This window comes from Aquarana catesbeiana, linkage group LG10 (assembly GCF_042186555.1).
Source record: "Aquarana catesbeiana isolate 2022-GZ linkage group LG10, ASM4218655v1, whole genome shotgun sequence".
Taxonomy (NCBI): Eukaryota; Metazoa; Chordata; class Amphibia; order Anura; family Ranidae; genus Aquarana; species Aquarana catesbeiana.
In genome coordinates, this window is record NC_133333.1 from 30526454 (window position 1) to 30545933 (window position 19480).

At 45.5% G+C, this 19480-nt stretch overlaps 2 pseudogenes; both read right to left on the minus strand.

Annotated features, from left to right (window-relative positions):
• Positions 1-379: 379 nt before the first annotated feature.
• Positions 380-4587, minus strand: LOC141110523 (probable G-protein coupled receptor 33; annotated as a pseudogene).
• A 7824-nt stretch (positions 4588-12411) lies between these two features.
• LOC141109992 (probable G-protein coupled receptor 33) lies at positions 12412-17417 on the minus strand (annotated as a pseudogene).
• Between the last annotated feature and the right edge of the window lie 2063 nt (positions 17418-19480).

Genomic DNA, 19480 nt, shown 5'->3' on the forward strand with positions numbered 1-19480 from the left:
TGCCGGCGTCCATGTTTAGCATGAGCTCCCAAACCTCCCCTCTCCTCTCACTTGACACTTAGGGTCCTGCGACTATCCCCGGAACTCTTTACAGAGGTTGATTTTATCATGAATATTGTTGTTGAATAATTGAAAAGCCTAGTCCATTTTCCTGATGAAGCCTTCCTGGCGAAACATGTTGAAATTTGTGGACGTGGTTATGATCAGATTTCTGTGTGACTACAGCTCTTTCCCTTCATTTGTCAATATTAGGTTGAGGATGTTTACCTTTGACTATGAATGTAAAACTGTTTTCACATTTTACTGTTCTTCTTTGTAAAACTGTATTAATAAATATTTGGTATAATTTTTAATTGACAGCGCTCTTTCTTATACTAGGTGTACCTTTAAAATCCCACTTCTCACACACTTCTTTGTTTTACTACTAACAGGGATGATGGTACATATAAAATGTTTCTAGTATCATTGGAAATACTGATCTCTACCCATTTAGCTTTTATGGATAATGGTAAACATGACAAATAGAGAGGATAACTCTCCCTAACAGGGGTACAGACAGCAATGAAAGCCTGACAGATGTTCTAATCCTTCTCCACTCTATCCAAAACTAAAAAAAAAGTTTTGCCTTTAGTTATACTTCAAGTGATCAAGACATACAAGAAGCCAGATGCTGGCAAAGCCAACAAAATTCCAGCTATACCTAAAATATGGACTTTTAAGATTATCCTAGATCATTTATGATAGGATATAAAAATGCAATGTCTCAGGGCACACTAAAGTCATCTAAAAGGAGTTGACAGATTTGCGTTCAAGAGCCTTCTTCTTTTACATCCTTTATGACTAAAAAGCTTGCTCTTTCTTGTTCTTTCCGATCTTCAAGACTCCTGTTTGCCGTGGAGTTGGTTTCATTGAGAACTAATTGAATTAGGACCACCAGAGACTTTTTGAAAATGTTTTTGAAGCTTTCCACAATGAACAGGTAAAGTATCGGGGTAAGGCAGTAGTTGATGTATGTAAATAAAATTGTCAAGATCTGTAAGACCTCAAATATTGTCTCCGGGAACTTGCCAGGCTCCACAGTCATTCCATACCATACATGGTAAGGGGTCCAGGAGATAAAGAAGGACAGGATAGCAGTACACATTATCTTGTATGGTCTGGTAGACCTAGCCAGGTTTTCTCTCTTCATCTTGATAAAAATACTGAGATAACAAATTGTGATTATACCTAGAGGAATTAATAATCCCACAAGCAATCGGAAACTAAACAAGGACCATTTGATCTGTCCTTCATCCAACTTGCCAGAAAGGGTGTAGTCATTGTAGCAATTAGTGATATTATTCCTATATCTTATATTACGAAATACTAGGTAAGGAGAACTGAATAAAAGAGCGAATGTCCACAATGCTTTCTGTACCAATGAGGGTGAAACACCAAGCAGTACTGGTCAAGGCTAATTTTTTTGAGGATGAATACAGCTCCATACATGCATAATGATATAAAAAAATTACCAAGCTTACACATGATCAAGCCAAAGATCCAGCGAGATCTCATCATCAAATACACAGCAAAAAATGGGATGATGAGCGTGAAAAATAAGTTTATCAAAATTAGGTGAAGGAACCAGGTTGTGTTTACCGTTCTTCTCATCCTGAACCAAAGAACCCAAAGATACAAGGAATTCACAATCAATCCAAATACAAATATTAAAAGCAGAAGTACCAATGATATGATCTTGGGAGTTGTGAAAGGTTCATAGATTGTTTCGTTGTCCATGTTGAGCGGCCATCCATGTGTTGTATTATTGTCCATTGTCTTTTGGAAAAAATAAAATGCATAATAGACAATTAGTATCTATCAGGAACTGGAGTTCGTAACATTCTTTCTATTTGGTATGTTTATAATGAAACCACATGGCAAAAAAAAACATTCTAGCCTCTGCTTTGATGGCAGGAACTTTTAAAAATGGTTGAATGTGCAACAAATCATAAATAATCAAATCGCAAAATGATGTTCTTTTCCCTTTTTTTTTTTTATTGTTATTTTTTCTATTCTTTTCCATTTTTTTTAAGCACTAAGAAAAGAGGGTGCCAATTTCCTATTGCATAAAGTTGTCAGTATAATGAATTTAAGGTATGACATCAAGTATTTAAACCCATAGTATCCAAACTGTGGCTGGGGGAAGGGGGGGGGTGTGTCAGGTGTGGCCCTTTGCTTGCCTTTATCCGGCCCTTGGGGCACTATTCTTCCCACTGATACAAACAATAGGGGGCACTATTCCTCCCCTGACACCAAAGATGGGGCACTATTCCTCCCCTTGACACCAACGATGGGGCACCATTCTTCCAACTGACTCCAACAATGGGGCACTATTGCTCCAACTGATACCAACAATGGGGCACTATTCCTCCAACTGATACCAACAATGGGGCACTATTCCTCCAGCTGATACCAACAATGGGGTACTATTCCTCCCATTAAAACTAATGATGGGGTAGGATTTATTCCCATTGATGGCAGTGAATTTTCTACACCTACCAGCCAAAGTCTGCCCCCCAAAAGCCTAATTAACAGTAAACTGGCCCTTTGTTTAGAAAGTTTGGAGACCCCTGGTTTAACATATGGAATTGATTTGCTAAAGGCAAATAGACTGTACACTTTGCAAAGTGCACAGTCTATTTGCCTTTAAAAGATCAACTCCTCTGTATCAACCCAACCATTGAAAGCTAATACAAGCTTTAACATTTTAATATTATTTCAATAGTAATTTCTATAATTTTCAACACACATTAAGCCAGCCTTTCTTAACCTTTTTACTCAAGAGGAATCCTTGAAGAAATTTTCAGGTCTCAGGGAACCCCTGGTAAGATTAGTCTTTCAGAGGTCATTAAGAAAATGTCTCTAATTGGTGGTGGCAAATGAGAAGAATGTCCCCCTTACAGAGGTGGCCAGAAAGACATTGACCCTGGAACTGTTCAGGCACCATCAGATGGGAAGTCAGTTAGCCACAGCTCAAGAAACCCCTAGCTACCCCTAGAGCAGTGGTTCTCAACCTGGGGGTCGGGACCCCCTCGGGGGTCGAATGATGATTTGCCAGGGGTCACCGAATCCTGGGCTGTTCCTGAAGCCCGCACTGCTTGCCCAGCATTATTGCGGCCGCCCAGCAGGGCTGTCTCTGAAGCCTGTGGCTGCCCAGCTGGGCTGTTCCTGGAGCCCACAGATGCCCACTCAGCCTCTTTGCAGTCTCCCATTCAGTTCACGGAATGGCTGGGGGGCCAAGACTAGAGGTCAGCTGACTGGTGAGGAACGTGAAGTGGAAGGGGCTGGAAGAGACCCTATCTCTTGATTTTGGCATAGGTGTCACTGCTACGAGACCACAAAGTCAGACACAGTGATGCCGGAGACACAGTGAGTAACACCTGTGATTATAGTTGCCATTAAAAGTCCCCACTACAGTTCTCAGATCAGCAGGTGACCTTGATCAAGAGCACCTAAGTTGGCTGATCAGAACTCTCCTCCAGCACTGCCAATCATCGCAACTCCCCGCCAGTACTGCCACTGATCCCAACTTCCCACTAGCACTGCCACTCATCCCATTCCCTCCACCAAGGAGTAAGAGAAGGAATAAAAATAGAGAATACATGGAAGGGAGAGGAAAAAAGGGGGAGGGACATAGAAAAAGGGAGAGAGAGAATAAGAGAAACAACAAGAAAGACGGCTAGAGAGAGAGATGGGGGGGGACAATAAATTGGAATAGAGAGATAAAAGGGAAACAAAGGAGAACAAAGAGAAAGAGTGGTACATCCTAAAATGTACCATAAGGGGGCTTAATACTGTACGAGTGGAAGGGACTCAAAGAACGCTAAATGTCCGTGGGGTGCAAATTACTTGTCTTGCCTTGGGTACTGACAACCCACGCTAGGAATATAATTTTACTGTTGGGGGTCCCCACAACTTGGGAAATTTTATCAAGGGGTCACGGCACTAGAAAGGTTGAGAACCACTGCCCTAGAGGAACCCTACCGATTCTCGGAACCCTGGTTGAGAAAGCAGTCACGGTCCACTCTTATCATAATCAGAGAACCCACACTGAGAGATGCCATACAGCCATGGCTGGGGTGCAGGTAGAAACAAAGTGGCTGCAAAGAGGTTGCAGAAGATCAGCAGCATTAAATTGCAACATAGGGTGAAAGAAGTTTTAAGACAGCAGTTATTTTTGATTAACACTGCTTTAGTAAACGAAACGGCATTCAGATAGGCTTAGTGCGGCATTCTGTACATTTGCGACATAAAAAACTTTAGAAATGCTAAAGAGAACAAATAAACAAAAAAAAGTACAATAGAACCATAAAGAGACTTACCACTAGTCTTCTGGAGCTTCTTATTCACTAGAGGCTGATAACGAGATCATATGCACCCAGCATAGCAGAAGGAAACTGTTCCATTGTTTGCATCAGTGAAGGGTAAGGTGTAAAGTTTCACATTAAATATGCAGAGCACTGGGCGGAAGGAAGTGTTGTCTACAGTGGGACAAAAAAGTATTTAGTCAGCCACCAATTGTGCAAGTTCCCCCACTTAAAAAGATGAGAGAGGCCTGTAATTGTCATCATAGGTATACCTCAACTATGAGAGACAAAATGTGGAAACAAATCCAGACAATCACATTGTCTGATTTTTGAAAGAATTTATTTGCAAATTATGGTGGAAAATAAGTATTTGGTCAATATCAAAAGTTCATCTCAATACTTTGTTATAGATCCTTTGTTGGCAATGACAGAGGTCAAACGTTTTCTGTAAGTCTTCAAGGTTGTCACACACTGTTGCTGGTATGTTGGCCCATTCCTCCATGCAGATCTCCTCTAGAGCAGTGATGTTTTGGGGCTGTCGCTGGGCAACACGGACTTTCAACTCCCTCCAAAGGTTTTCTATGAGGTTGAGATCTGGAGACTGGCTAGGCCACTCCAGGACCTTGAAATGCTTCTTACGAAGCCACTCCTTCATTGCCCGGGCGGTGTGTTTGGGATCATTGTCATGCTGAAAGACCCAGCCACGTTTTATCTTCAATGGCCTTGCTGATGGGAGGAGGTTTGCACTCAAAATCTCACGATACATGGCCCTATTCATTCTTTCATGTACACAGATCAGTCGTCCTGTTACCTTTGCAGAGAAACAGCCCCACAGCATGATGTTGCCACCCCCATGCTTCACAGTAGGTATGGTGTTCTTTGGTTGCAACTCAGCATTCTCTCTCCTCCAAACACGACGAGTTGTGTTTCTACCAAACAGTTCTACTTTGGTTTCATCTGACCATATGTCATTCTCCCAATCCTCTTCTGGATCATCCAAATGCTCTCTAGCAAACCTCAGACGGGTCCGGACATGTACTGGCTTAAGCAGGGGGACACGCCTGGCACTGCAGGATCTGAGTCCCTGGCGGCGTAGTGTGTTATTGATGATAGCCTTTGTTACGTTGGTCCCAACTCTCTGCAGGTCATTCACTAGGTCCCCCTGTGTGGTTCTGGGATTTTTGCTCACCGTTCTTGTGATCATTTTGACCCCACGGGGTGAGATGTTGCGTTTAGCCCCAGATCAAGGGAGATTATCAGTGGTCTTGTATGTCTTCCATTTTCTAATCATTGCTCCCACAGTTGATTCCTTCACATCAAGCTGCTTGCCTAGTGCAGATTCAGTTTTCCCAGCCTGATGCAGGTCTACAATTTTGTTTCTGGTGTCCTTCGACAGCTCTTTGGTCTTCACCATAGTGGAGTTTGGAGTGTGACTGTTTGAGGTTGTGGACAGCAGGGGCGGATCCAGGGGGGGGGGCAACGGGGCAATTGCCCCCTCCGAGAAATGCGGGTGACTGTGAGAGCAGGGTGTGAGAGAGAGCCCGCCGGCGGGCGGCTCCGTGAGTGAGAGAGCCGCCGGGCGGCTCCGTGAGTGAAGGAGGAGCCGGGTGGCTCCGTGAGTGAAGGAGGAGCCGGGCGGCTCTGTGACTAAGAGAGCCGCCGGGCGGCTCCGTGAGTGAAGGAGGAGCCGGGTGGCTCCGTGAGTGAAGGAGGAGCCGGGCGGCTCTGTGACTAAGAGAGCCGCTGAGCGGCTCCGTGAGTGAAGGAGGAGCCGGGCGGCTCCGTGAGTGAAGGAGGAGCCGGGCGGCTCCGTGAGTGAAGGAGGAGCCGGGCGGCTCTGTGACTAAGAGAGCCGCTGAGCGGCTCCGTGAGTGAAGGAGGAGCCGGGCGGCTCCGTGAGTGAAGGAGGAGCCGGGCGGCTCTGTGACTGAGAGAGCCGCTGGGCGGCTCCATAGGTGAGAGAGAGCCACCGCTGACTGACATGTGCCGCTCAATGTGTTTGTGGACGGGCTGCTGCTTGCTGGCCAATCAGGGAGCCGGCGGGCGGGGGAGCAGAGAGATGACATCATCTCTCACCGCCCGGCGCCCGCCCTGCATCCCTGCAGTTCAACTTCCCCTCCTCCATGCAGGCAGCTACGGCAACAGAGAGATTACATCATCTCTCTGCTGCCTGTCTCTGGGACACAAGAGACCACCTTAGCAGGTGGCAAGTGACAGGCGACGTGGCAAGTGACAATCCGCAACATGTGGCAGGCGACGTGGCAAGTGACAATCTTCATCTGGTGACAGGCGACGTGGCAAGTGACAATCTGCAACATGTGGCAGGCGACGTGGCAAGTAACATGGCAAGTGACAATCCGCAACGTGGCAGGCGACGTGGCAAGTGACAATCTGTATCTGGTGACAGGCAACGTGGCAAGTGACAATCCGCAACATGTGGCAGGCGACGTGGCAAGTGACAATCCGCAACGTGGCAGGCGACGTGGCAAGTGACATGGCAAGTGACAATCCGCAACGTGGCAGGCGACGTGGCAAGTGACATGGCAAGTGACAATCCGCAACGTGGCAGGCGACAATCTGCATCTGGTGACAGGCGACGTGGCAAGTGACAATCCGCAACATGTGGCAGGCGATGTGGCAAGTGACAATCTGCATCTGGTGACAGGTGACGTGGCAAGTGACACACTCGGGGCTCCCACTGATTCTGCATTATGGTGAGTTAAACTATTTAATTTTTTATAACAATGTAATTATAGTAATAACGCGCTTCAATCATCCTGACACCATAACAACCATGGTGCCGTGATGATTGAAGCGCCAACACCAGCCATTTCCCCGATAGATGTACCCCAAAAAATATATTTTCTGGCAGTGCCCCTCACGAGACTAGACTCTGGATCCGCCCCTGGTGGACAGGTGTCTTTTATACTGATAAAAGGTGCCATTAATACAGGTAATGAGTGGAGGACAGAGGAGCCTCCTAAAGAAGAAGATACAGGTCTGTGAGAGCCAGAAATCTTGCTTGTTTGTAGGTGACCAAATACTTATTTTCCACCATAATCTGCAAATAAATTCTTTCAAAAATCAGACAATGTGATTGTCTGGATTTGTTTCCACATTTTGTCTCTCATAGTTGAGGTATACCTATGATGACAATTACAGGACTCTCTCATCTTTTTAAGTGGGAGAACTTGCACAATTGGTGGCTGACTAAATACTTTTTTGCCCCACTGTATGTTTGGGACTTTTACTTCTTATTAAGCTTTTTAAAAGAATAGCTAGTAATAGTCACGTTCAACTGGACTTATCCTATAGATAGATAGTAGTAGTTAGTCACAATCAACTGGACTTGTAATGTAATATTGAAAATGTTTTGTAGCTTCTCCAAGCCACTTCTTTAGCTGCACACCCGTAGGACAACATATGATGCCCATAGGTTGAAGTGGTGATATCTGAATGATGCCTTCAGCTACAGGAATCATTCAGATACAGTCAGGTCCATAAATATGAGATGGCAACCCTATTCCTGCTGAATAGCCCCTAAGACAGGTTTTACACTATAGGGAATCACCAGGCGAAAACAAAGATACTGTATCTTTGTTTTTGCCTGGTGATTTCCGTTAATGTAAAACCTGTCCTAGCACCTATTCAGCAGGAATAGGGTTGTCATCTCATCGCTCGTCCCTTCCCTTTCCTGACCTGCCGGACTGCAGGCTCGGATAAGGGTCTGGTATGGCTTTGGAGGGGGACCCCACACCATTTTTTTTTTAATTCTGGTGTAGGGGGCGTCCCCTCTATATCCATAACAGTCCAAAGGGTCTGGTATGGCTTTTTATTATTATTATTATTATTATAATACGAGATTTATATAGCGCCAACAGTTTACGCAGCGCTTTACAATGTATAAGGGGGACAACACAATTACAGTACAGTTCAATACAAAAGGTACAGGAGGGCCTTGCTCGTAGAGCTTACATTCTAAAGGGAGGGGGTGGTGGTACAAAAGGTAATAGCTGCAAAGAATGATTTGATGGGGGTGGCTTGGGGACAGTTATGTGGGTGTGGGATTTTTACATTCAGCTGTCAGTGGGGAAGCCCTCTGACAGCTGATGAGGGGATTAGGGATGCAGCGGCCGGCTTCCCGGCCCGCTCCTTAGCAAACAGCTATACTTGCGTTTTGGATACGGGCCCATTGAAGTCTATTACATGCAAAACGCTGCATTTGCGGGAAAAAAAGTCCCCGACCCTTTCCAAAAATGCAGAGGCACAAAAATTCATTGATGTGAATGTTTTCCATAGGAACCCATGTTAAAATATAAAATGCATTTCTGCAAAAAACATCAAAAAACGCATTAGTGTAAACCCGAACACAGGTTCTGTGGCTGATTAAAGCTCCACCCAAAAGGGGAAGCTCCGCTTATTCCCCCCCCCCTCTACTGCCACATTTGGCACCTTTCAGGGGGAGGAGGGAGCGATCTACGACATTTTCGGGTCCCTCCTCCTTCCCCCATCTGCCTTCTGGGACACACACAGGTCCCATAAGACGGCGGGACCAGTCAGAAAGCGCAGCGAGACATGCGCATTAACAGAAGGAAAGGCTTCACTTCCTGTTTCCCTTACTTCAGATGCCAGCGCCTGATGAATCGACTAGGGATGCCGACATCGCGGGATCCCCAGACAGGTAAGTGTCCTTATTTCAAATTTTTTACTTGTAGCTGCTGACTTTAAATTTTTTTTTTTACAGACTGGAACTCCTCTTTAAGGTGGTAATTACTTAGCGCCTTATCTGCATTAAATTAACCTCAGAACCTGTGTAATTAATATGTGCTTAGTGTAAGGGAGGAGGCGGCAACCCTAATTGGGAAGCCGGATTATCATAGAGCTGGCCATATCTATGACCCTGGGAGGCCGAAAGTCATAGCCTACCCGGATACCGGGAAATTTCCCGGTAGTCTGCCTGCCCTGGGGCCGCTTTGAGCGGCGACTGCAGCGCTCTCCTCCCTCTGTCCTCCGGCGCTCGTATGTCATGGAGCTGGGTATGTGTGCAAGGTCCCGCCCCCCTAGACCGGCTCGTGTGATAGTAGAATGAATCAGTGTTCCGCAGCTTCCGCCTATCACACGAGCCGGTCTAGGGGGGCGGGACCTTGCACACAGACCCAGCTCCGTGACATACGAGCACCGGAGGACAGAGGGAGGAGAGCGCTGTGTTATCCAGAAAATGGTGAGACCGTGAGGTGGCAATTTGTGGACACAGAGGCTGCAATTGGTGGGCACAGAGGCTGCAATTGGTGGGTACAGAGGCTGCAATTGGTGGGCACAGAGGCTGGAGTTTTGGACACACAGAGGCTGCAATTGGTGGGCAAAGTGAGGCTGCATTCGTGGGTACAGAGAAGCTGCATTGGTGGGCACAGCGAGGCTGCATTGGTGGGCACAGTGAGGCTGGATTGATGGGCACAGTGAGGCTGCAATGAAGTGAAGCTGCATTGGTGGGCACAGCGACGCTGCATTGGTGGGCACAGCGACGCTGCATTGGTGGGCACAGAGAGACTGCATTGGTGGACACGGTGAGGCTGCAATGATGGGCACCATGAAGCTACAATGATGGGCACAGTGAGACTGCAATGATTGGCACAGTGAGACTGCATTGATGGGCACAGGGAGGCTGCATTGAAGGGCACAGGGAGGCTGCATTGGTAAGCACAGCAAGGCTGCATTGGTGGGCACACTGAGACTGCATTCATGGGCACAGTGAGGCTGCAATGATGGGCATGGTGAGGCTGCATTGGTGGGCACGGCGAGGCTGCATTGATTTTCACCAAAGAAATGTAGCAGAACACATTTTTGCCAAAATTTATGAAGAAAGATTTATCGACACAGTTGACCACCTGGTGCTCCTAAGCAAAGTACACTCCCTTGGTCTCTGTGATTCTGCTTTATCCTGGTTCTCCTCCTACCTATCTCAGTGCACTTTCAATGTCACTTACAACTCCTTCTCCTCTACTCCTCTTCCTCTCACTGTTGGTGGTATCCCAAGGCTCAGTCCTTGGGCCCCTCCTATTCTCGCTCTATACCTCTTCCCTGGGCCAGTTGATAACCTCCCATGGCTTCCAATACCACCTCTATGCCGATGACACCCTGATCTATCTCTCCACTCCTCAACTCACCCCCTCGATCTCCTCGCGGATCTCAAACTTTCTGAATGACATATGGGTATGGACGTCACACCACTTTCTCAAACTCAATCTTTTTAAAATTGAGCTTGTTATATTTCCTCCTTCCTTTCCTGCCCCCCCCCCCCATGACTTCACCATTAGGATGAACAGCACAACCATTGGTCCCTCCACACATGCCAGGGTGCTGGGTGTAATCCTTGACTCTGACCTCTTCTTCAGCCCCCACATCCAATCACTGGTTAAATCCTGCCATCTTAACCGCCGCAACATCTCCGGAATTTGACCCTTCCTGACTAATGACATCACAAAGCAACTTATTCACTCCTTAATTATTTCCCGCCTCCACTACTGCAACTCTTTCCTTAATGGCCTAGCCTTACGCAGGCTATCCCCCCTTCAGTCTATTATGAATGCTGCTGCTAGACTAATACACCTCACTATCTGATCTGTGACTGCTGCCCCTCTCTGCCAATCCCTCCACTGGCTTCTCCTACCCCACCGTATAAAATTCAAAATGCTAACCACAACATACAAGGCCATCTACAACATCGACCCCAGCTACATCACCAACCTCATCTGCAGATATCGCCCAAATCATCCCCGCCGCTCCTCCCAGGACCTCCTGCTCTCTAGCTCCCTTGTTACCTCCTCTCATGCTCGCCTTCAGGACTTCTCCAGAAACTCTCCCATCCTCTGGAACTCCCTGCCCCGGTATATCCGATCAGCCCCTAACCCAGTGGTGGCCCATGCATCGTGGGCGCACGGGCGCCCCCCCCAACACAGCCGCCGCCCTCGCTATCCACGTGCCCAGCCCCTTTCAGTATGCCAGACACATGAATTACAATTGCAGGGATAGGCGGGGGTGTATATTTTGAAGCACCTAAATAGAACCAGATGCTCTAATAGGCTTCAAAATAGGGTGGGCTCGGGGCGCAAAGAGTGCACCCTGATCCCACCCAGTTGTGTGACACTAGCGAATGAATATTCGCTATTCTGCCACATTCTCCTCCCGGCCAATCGGGAAGCCAGGGGCGTCGGGAGGGGGTGGCTAGGGGTGGCTGAAGCCCTGCGCATGAGCGAGGATGAGCGGCAGGATGAGTGGACAGAGTGTGCGTCCATCGTCACGTCACACATGGTTCTGCCCACCACCCGTAAACCTAGGATTGATGATCCATCATAGGTGTTGCGCTGTCATGATGGACAGATCAGTGTGGCCGAGTGCGGCCGAGTCCTGCCGAGTGCCGCCCAGTCCTGCCGAGTGCGGCCGAGTGCCATAGCAGGTCCCGCCTTCTGGAGCCTGCAATGCCTATGATGGACGTCCCACTGGTCCAATGGTGGGACAGCGGGACATGTGACGTCCATCATAGGCGTTGCAGGCTCCAGAAGGCGGGAATTACAATGCGGCCGCCGCGCCACATCCCCGCTCGGCTCTCCTCATCAGTTCCTCCTCTGACGACTTACTGACTGACTGCCTATCCGCTGTGACACCACACACCACGGCTGGGCTGAGCTAGGTCAGACAGCATATGTAAATGTCAGTGTAGGTAGCTCAGTGTAGGTAGGTCACTAATGTCAGTGTAGGTAGGTCACTACTGTCAGTGTAGGTAGATCAGTGTAGGTAGGTCACTACTGTCAGTGTAGGTAGGTCAGTGTAGGCAAGTCACTAGTGTCAGTGTAGGTTGGTCAGTGTAGGTATGTCACTACTGTCAGTGTAGGTAGGTCACTACTGTCAGTGTAGGTTGGTCAGTGTAGGTAGGTCACTACTGTCAGTGTAGGTAGGTCACTATTGTCAGTGTAGGTAGGTCAGTGTATGTAGGTCAGGTAGGTTACGGCCCAGCCAAAAAAAAAAGCCCACGTCACATACACCACGCCTAAAGCCCCCCCCCCCCCCCCCCCGGCTTGGCTTGGATTGGACTGGACTTCGGGCTGAAGCCCTTGGTTTTTTTGTCACCTGGCAATGCCTCTGCAGGAAGCACCTATTGGCCAGGGAGTCTTATGCATACTAACGGTACACAAATTGTCGTGCCACAAACACGAACGTAGTGACGTACTATGAGGAATTTCAGCTCTTGAGCGCCACCCTTTGGGCCCCTTCTGCTAATTTCGTGTTTGGTGAGCATTGATTCCGACCATGGTGTTTGTACTTTGACTTTTGTGTGACGGATTTGTGTACTGACCATCCAAAAATCAGACATGGAGCCGTCGTTTGACAAAAATTTACTAGCCTATCATCCAACATTTGTTGTCCGAAAATTGGAAAACAATTGTTGAAAGGAGCGTACTAACGGTAAGAACTTCAGACAACAGCCTGTCAAACAACAATCACCTTCTGATTTTTGTACCGTGTGTACAATGCTTTAAATAAAATACTTCAATACAAGGTCCACTTTAAATGGCTTCCTGCTGACCTGTGGTTAGGGGACCTTTTGCATAATCATATATATAAAACACCATATAAGAGGACAGACAATGACAACTACTAAATATGAGTAATAAAAAAAACAAAAAAAAAACTATAGATCTGCCCCCTGCACTAGGTACAATACAAAAATTAGATTAGTGTTCCTTAAACTTAACTGAAAGTTATAAATTTAAAGCATAACTCCATCCAGCTAAAAAAAAAATTGAAGCAATATCAAACATGGCCCCACAAGGGGATATACTTGAGACCAGCGCAAAAGGAAGAAGACTAGTATACAACCCTCAGGGGTAAAGGGACAAGGGTGATTAGTAGTAAATCTCAAGGCAATGCTCATGAAAATAAAGTACATAGAATATAATGAGTGAGTTTAGGGTGGAAGAATTTGACTGAGTCCTGACCTCAACCAGATAGCCAGGCCTTCTCGTCCAACATTAGTGCCTTACCTCACAAATGCACTTCTGGAAGAATGGTCAAACATTCCCATAGACACACTCCTAAACCTTGTGGACAGCCTTCCCAGAAGAGTTGAAGCTGTTATAGCTGCAAGGGTGGGCCAACTCAATATTGAACCCTACGGACTAAGACTGGGAGGCCATTAAAGTTCATGTGCGTGTAAAGGTAGGAGTCCCAATACTTTTGACAATATAGGATACATATGGATAAAACACAGTGGGGGAGATTTACGAAAACTGGAGCACATAGAATCTGGTACAGCTGTGCATGGTAGCCAATCAGCTTCTAAGTTCACCTTGTTCAATTAAGCTTTGACAATAAAACCTGAAAGATGATTGGTTTCTATGCACAGCTGCACCAGAGTTTGCACTTCTGCATTGCTCAGTGGAGACATCAACAGATAACAGCTTCTTAATAATACTCAGATGGCTATATAAGGAAGGAAGAGGAATGATGAGAGCGCACCACTCTCTGTATAGTATTAACCCCTCGCCAACCGTATACTCTACATATTCGGCAGCAAGGCGGCTCACCTGCGCAAGATCACGTACCTACTATGTGATTCTGCACTTCCGGGCTTGGGGCGCGCATGCCGTTCGTTAGGCGGACACCCAGAGTGGCGATCTGCCTATGTAAACAAGGCGGATTACCGTTCTGTCAGTACGTAAGGTTTTGTGTTTTTACCTTCCTATAGTAAAACCACCTCCCCCACAGTGAGAAAGCACAGGCCAGGCACACATTTAACCCTTTGATCACCCCTGATGTTAAACCCTTCCCAGCCAGTGTCATTAGTACAGTGACAGTGCATATTTGTTAGCACTGATCACTGTATTAGTGTCACTGGTCCCCAAAAGTGTCAGTTACTGTGTCCGCCGCAATGTCGCAGTCCCACTATAAGTCGCTGATCGCCGCCATTACTAGTAAAAAATAACGTGCGTTAGCGTCAAAGTGCCGCTCGTTTTAGCAGCGCTTTAGCGCTGTGTAAGATGCACTTTTTGGCCACTAGCGGTGCGCTTTTAACCCCCACTAGCAGCCGAAGAAGGGGTTAAAAGGACTTGTGTTTTGGCGCTTCCGAAGCGCTTTTTAGCCCATTCATTTCAATGGGCAGGGCGTTTACAGCTGTATATAGCGCTCCCAATCCGCCCCAAAGATGCTGGTTGCAGGATTTTTCCTAACGTCCCGCAAGCGCACCGCCTCAGTGTGAAAAGGGTCTTAGTTATACCTTAAGTGATCAAGAAATACAAGAAGCCAGATGTTGGCTGATCCAACAAAATTCCAGCTATACCTAAAATATGGACTTTTAAGACTATCCTAGATCATTTATGATAGGATATAAAAATGCAATGCACACCAAAGTCACCTAGAAGAAGTTGACAGATTTGGGTTCAAGAGCCTTCTTCTTTTACATCCTTTAGAGCTACAAAGCTTGCTCTTTCCTGTTCTTTCCGATCTTCAAGACTCCTGTTTGCCGTGGAGTTGGTTTCATTGAGAACTAATTCAATTAGGGCCACCAGAGACTTTTTGAAAATGTTTTTGAAGCTTTCCACAATGAACAGGTAAAGTATCGGGGTAAGGCAGTAGTCGATGCACGTAAATAAAATTGTCAAGATCATTAAGACCTCAAGTATTGTCTCCGGGAACTTGCCAGGCTCTACAGTCATTCCATACCATACATGGTAAGGGGTCCAGGAGATAAAGAAGGACAGGATAGCAGTACACATTATCTTGTATGGTCTGGTAGACCTAGCCAGGTTTTCTCTCTTCATCTTGATAAAAATACTGAGATAACAAATTGTGATTATATCTAGAGGAATAATTAATGCCACAAGCAATCGGAAACTAAACAAGGACCATTTGGTCTATCGTTCATCCAACTTGCCAGAAAGGGTGTAGTCATTGTAGCAATTAGTGATATTATTCCTATATCTTATATTACGAAATGCTAGATAAGGAGAACTGAATAAAAGAGCGAATGTCCACAAGGCTGCACAGATAAGAGAAGCTTTGCGAGTGTTCATGTGTTTTCTGTACCAATGAGGGTGAAACACCAAGCAGTACCGGTCAAGGCTAATTGTCGTGAGGATGAATACCGCTCCGTACATGCATACCGATAACAAATAGTTCACAAGCTTACACATGAACAGGCCAAAGATCCAGTGAGGTCTCATCATCAAAAACACAGCAAGGAAGGGTGTGATGAGTGTGAAAAATAAGTTGGTCAAAATTAGGTGAAGGAACCAGGTTGTGTTTACCGTTCTTCTCATTCTGAACCAAAGAACCCAAAGATACAAGGAATTCACAATCAATCCAATGACAAGTGTTAAAAGCAGAAGTACAGATGATATCATCTTGGGAGTTGTGAAAGGTTCATAGATTGTTTTGTTGTGCATGTTGAGCGGCCATCCATGTGTTGTATTATTGTCCATTGTCTTTTGGAAAAAATAAAATGCATAATAGACAATTAGTATCTATCAGGAACTGGAGTTCATAACATTCTTTCTATTTGGTATGTTTATTATGAAACCACATGGAAAAAAAAACATTCTAGCCTCTGCTTTGATGGCAGGAACTTTTAAAAATGGTTGAATGTGCAACAAATCTTAAATAATCAAATCGCAAAATAATGTTCTTTTCCCTTTTTTTTTTATTGTTTTTTTTGGTACATTCTATTCTTTTCTATTTTTTTGAATCACTAAGAAAAGTGGGTGCCAATTTCCTATTGCATAAAGTTGTCAGTATAATGAATTTAAGGTATGACATCACGTATTTAAACCCATAGTATCCAAACTGTGGCCGAGGGGAGGGGTGGGGGTGGCCCTTTGCTTGCCTTTATCCGGCCCTTGGGGCACTATTCTTCCCACTGATACAAACAATAGGGGGCACTATTCCTCCCCTGACACCAAAGATGGGGCACTATTCCTCCCAATGACACCAACTATGGAGCACCATTCCTCCAACTGATACCAACAATGGGGCACTATTCCTCCAACTGATACCAACAATGGGGCACTATTCCTCCAACTGATACCAACAATGGGGCACTATTCCTCCAACTGATACCAACAATGGGGCACTATTCCTCCAGCTGATACCAACAAGAGGGTACTATTCCCCCCATTAAAACTAGTGATGGGGTAGGGCTTATTCCCATTGATGGCAGTGAATTTTCTACTCCTACCAGCCAAAGTCTGCCCCCTAAAGCCTCAATAACAGTAAACTGGCCCTTTGTTTAGAAAGTTTGGAGACCCTAAAATATGGAGTTGATTTGCTAAAGGCAAATAGACTGTGCGCTTTGCAAAGTCTATTTGCCTTTAAAAGATCAACTCCTCTGTATCAACCCAACCATTGAAATCTAATACAAGCTTTAAAATTATAATATTATTTCAATAGTAATTTCTATCATTTTCAACACACATTAAGCCAGCCTTTCTTAACCTTTTTACTCAAGAGGAATCCTTGAAGAAATTTTCAGGTCTCAGGGAACTCCTGCTAAGATTAGTCTTTCAGAGGTCATTAAGAAAATGTCTCTAATTGGTGGTGGCAAATGAGAAGAATGTCTCCCTTACAGAGGTGGCCAGAAAGACTACCTTGCAGCCATTCCACTGGCTCTGCCAAGTGGCATTGACCCTGGAACTGTTCAGGCACCATCAGATGGGAGGTCAGTTACCCACAGCTCAAGAAACCCCTAGCTAGCTACCCCTGGAGGAACCCTACCGATTCTTGGAACCCTGGTTGAGAAAGCAGTCATGGTCCGCTCTTATCATAATCAGAGAACCCACACTGAGAGATATCATACAGCCATGGCTGGGGTGCAGGTAGAAACAAAGTGGCTGCAAAGAGGTTGCAGAAGATCAGCAGCATTCAATTGCAACATAGGGTGAAAGAAGTTTTAAGACAGCAGTTTTTTTTGATTAACACTGCTTTAGTAAACTAAACGGCATTCAGATAAGGTTACACTTATTTTAATGCTGCATCTTTCACCAACCTTAGTGCGGCATTCTGTACATTTGCGACATAAAAAACTTTAGAAATGCTAAAGAAAACAAACAAACAAAAAAAAGTACAATAGAACCATAAAGAGACCTACCACTAGTCTTCTGGAGCTTCTTATTCACTAGAGGCTGATAACGAGGTCATATGCACCCAGCATAGCAGAAGGAAACTGTTCGATTGTTTGCATCAGTGAAAGGTAAGATGTAAAGTTTCACATTAAATATGCAGAGCACTGGGCGGAAGGAAGTGTTGTCTACAGTGGGGCAAAAAAGTATTTAGTCAGCCACCAATTGTGCAAGTTCCCCCACTTAAAAAGATGAGAGAGGCCTGTAATTGTCATCATAGGTATACCTCAACTATGAGAGACAAAATGTGGAAACAAATCCAGACAATCACATTGTCTGATTTTTTAAAGAATTTATTTATCAAACGTTCATCTCAATACTTTGTTATAGATCCTTTGTTGGCAATGACAGAGGTCAAACGTTTTCTGTATTTCTTCACAAGGTTGTCACACACTGTTGCTGGTATGTTGGCCCATTCCTCCATGCAGATCTTCTCTAGAGCAGTGATGTTTTGGGGCTGTCGCTGGGCAACACAGACTTTCAACTCCCTCCAAAGGTTTTCTATGGGGTTGAGATCTGGAGACTGGCTAGGCCACTGCAGGACCTTGAAATGCTTCTTACGAAGCCACTCCTTCGTTGCCCCGGCGGTGTGTTTGGGATCATTGTCATGCTGAAAGACCCAGCCACGTTTCATCTTCAATGCCCTTGCTGATGGGAGGAGGCTTGCACTCAAAATCTCACGATACATGGCCCCATTCATTCTTTCATGTACACAGATCAGTTGTCCTGTTCCCTTTGCAGAGAAACAGCCCCAAAGCATGATGTTGCCACCCCCATGCTTCACAGTAGGTATGGTGTTCTTTGGTTGCAACTCAGCATTCTCTCTCCTCCAAACATGATGAGTTGTGTTTCTACCAAACAGTTCTACTTTGGTTTCATCTGACCATATGACATTCTCCCAATCCTCTTCTGGATCATCCAAATGCTCTCTAGCAAACCTCAGACAGGCCCGGACATGTACTGGCTTAAGCAGGGGGACACGTCTGGCACTGCAGGATCTGAGTCCCTGGTGGTGTAGTGTGATACTGATGGTAGCTTTTGTTACGTTGGTCCCAACTCTCTGCAGGTCATTCAGTAGGTCCCCCCGTGTGGTTCTGGGATTTTTGCTCACCGTTCTTGTGATCATTTTGATCTTGCGTGGAGCCCCAGATTGAGGGAGATTATCAGTGGTCTTGTATGTCTTCCATTTTCTAATTATTGCTCCCACAGTTCATTTCTTCACACCAAGCTGTTTGCCTATTGCAGATTCAGTCTTCCCAGCCTGGTGCAGGTCTACAATTTTGTTTCTGGTGTCCTTCGACAGCTCTTTGGTCTTCACCATAGTGGAGTTTGGAGTGTGACTGTTTGAGGTTGTGGACAGGTGTCTTTTATGCTGATAACAAGTTCAAACAGGTGCCATTAATACAGGTAATGAGTGGAGGACAGAGGAGCCTCTTAAAGAAGAAGATACAGGTCTGTGAGAGCCAGAAATCTTGCTTGTTTGTAGGTGACCAAATACTTATTTTCCACCATAATTTGCAAATAAATTCTTTCAAAAATCAGAAAATGTGATTGTCTGGATTTGTTTCCACATTTTGTCTCTCATAGTTGAGGTATACCTATGATGACAATTACAGGCCTCTCTCATCTTTTTAAGTGGGAGAACTTGCACAATTGGTGGCTGACTAAATACTTTTTTGCCCCACTGTATGTTTGGGACTTGTACTTCTTATTAAGCCTTTTAAAAGAATAGCTAGTAATAGTCACGTTCAACTGGACTTATCGTATAGATAGATAGTAGTAGTTAGTCACAATCAACTGGACTTGTTATGTAATATTGAAAATGTTTCGTAGCAAAAACGCAAAACCCTGCATTTGCGGGAAAAAAAGTCCCTTTCCAAAAATGCAGAGACACAAAAATTAATTGATGTGAATGTTTTCCATAGGCACCCATGTTAAAATATGAAATGCATTCCTGCAAAAAACATC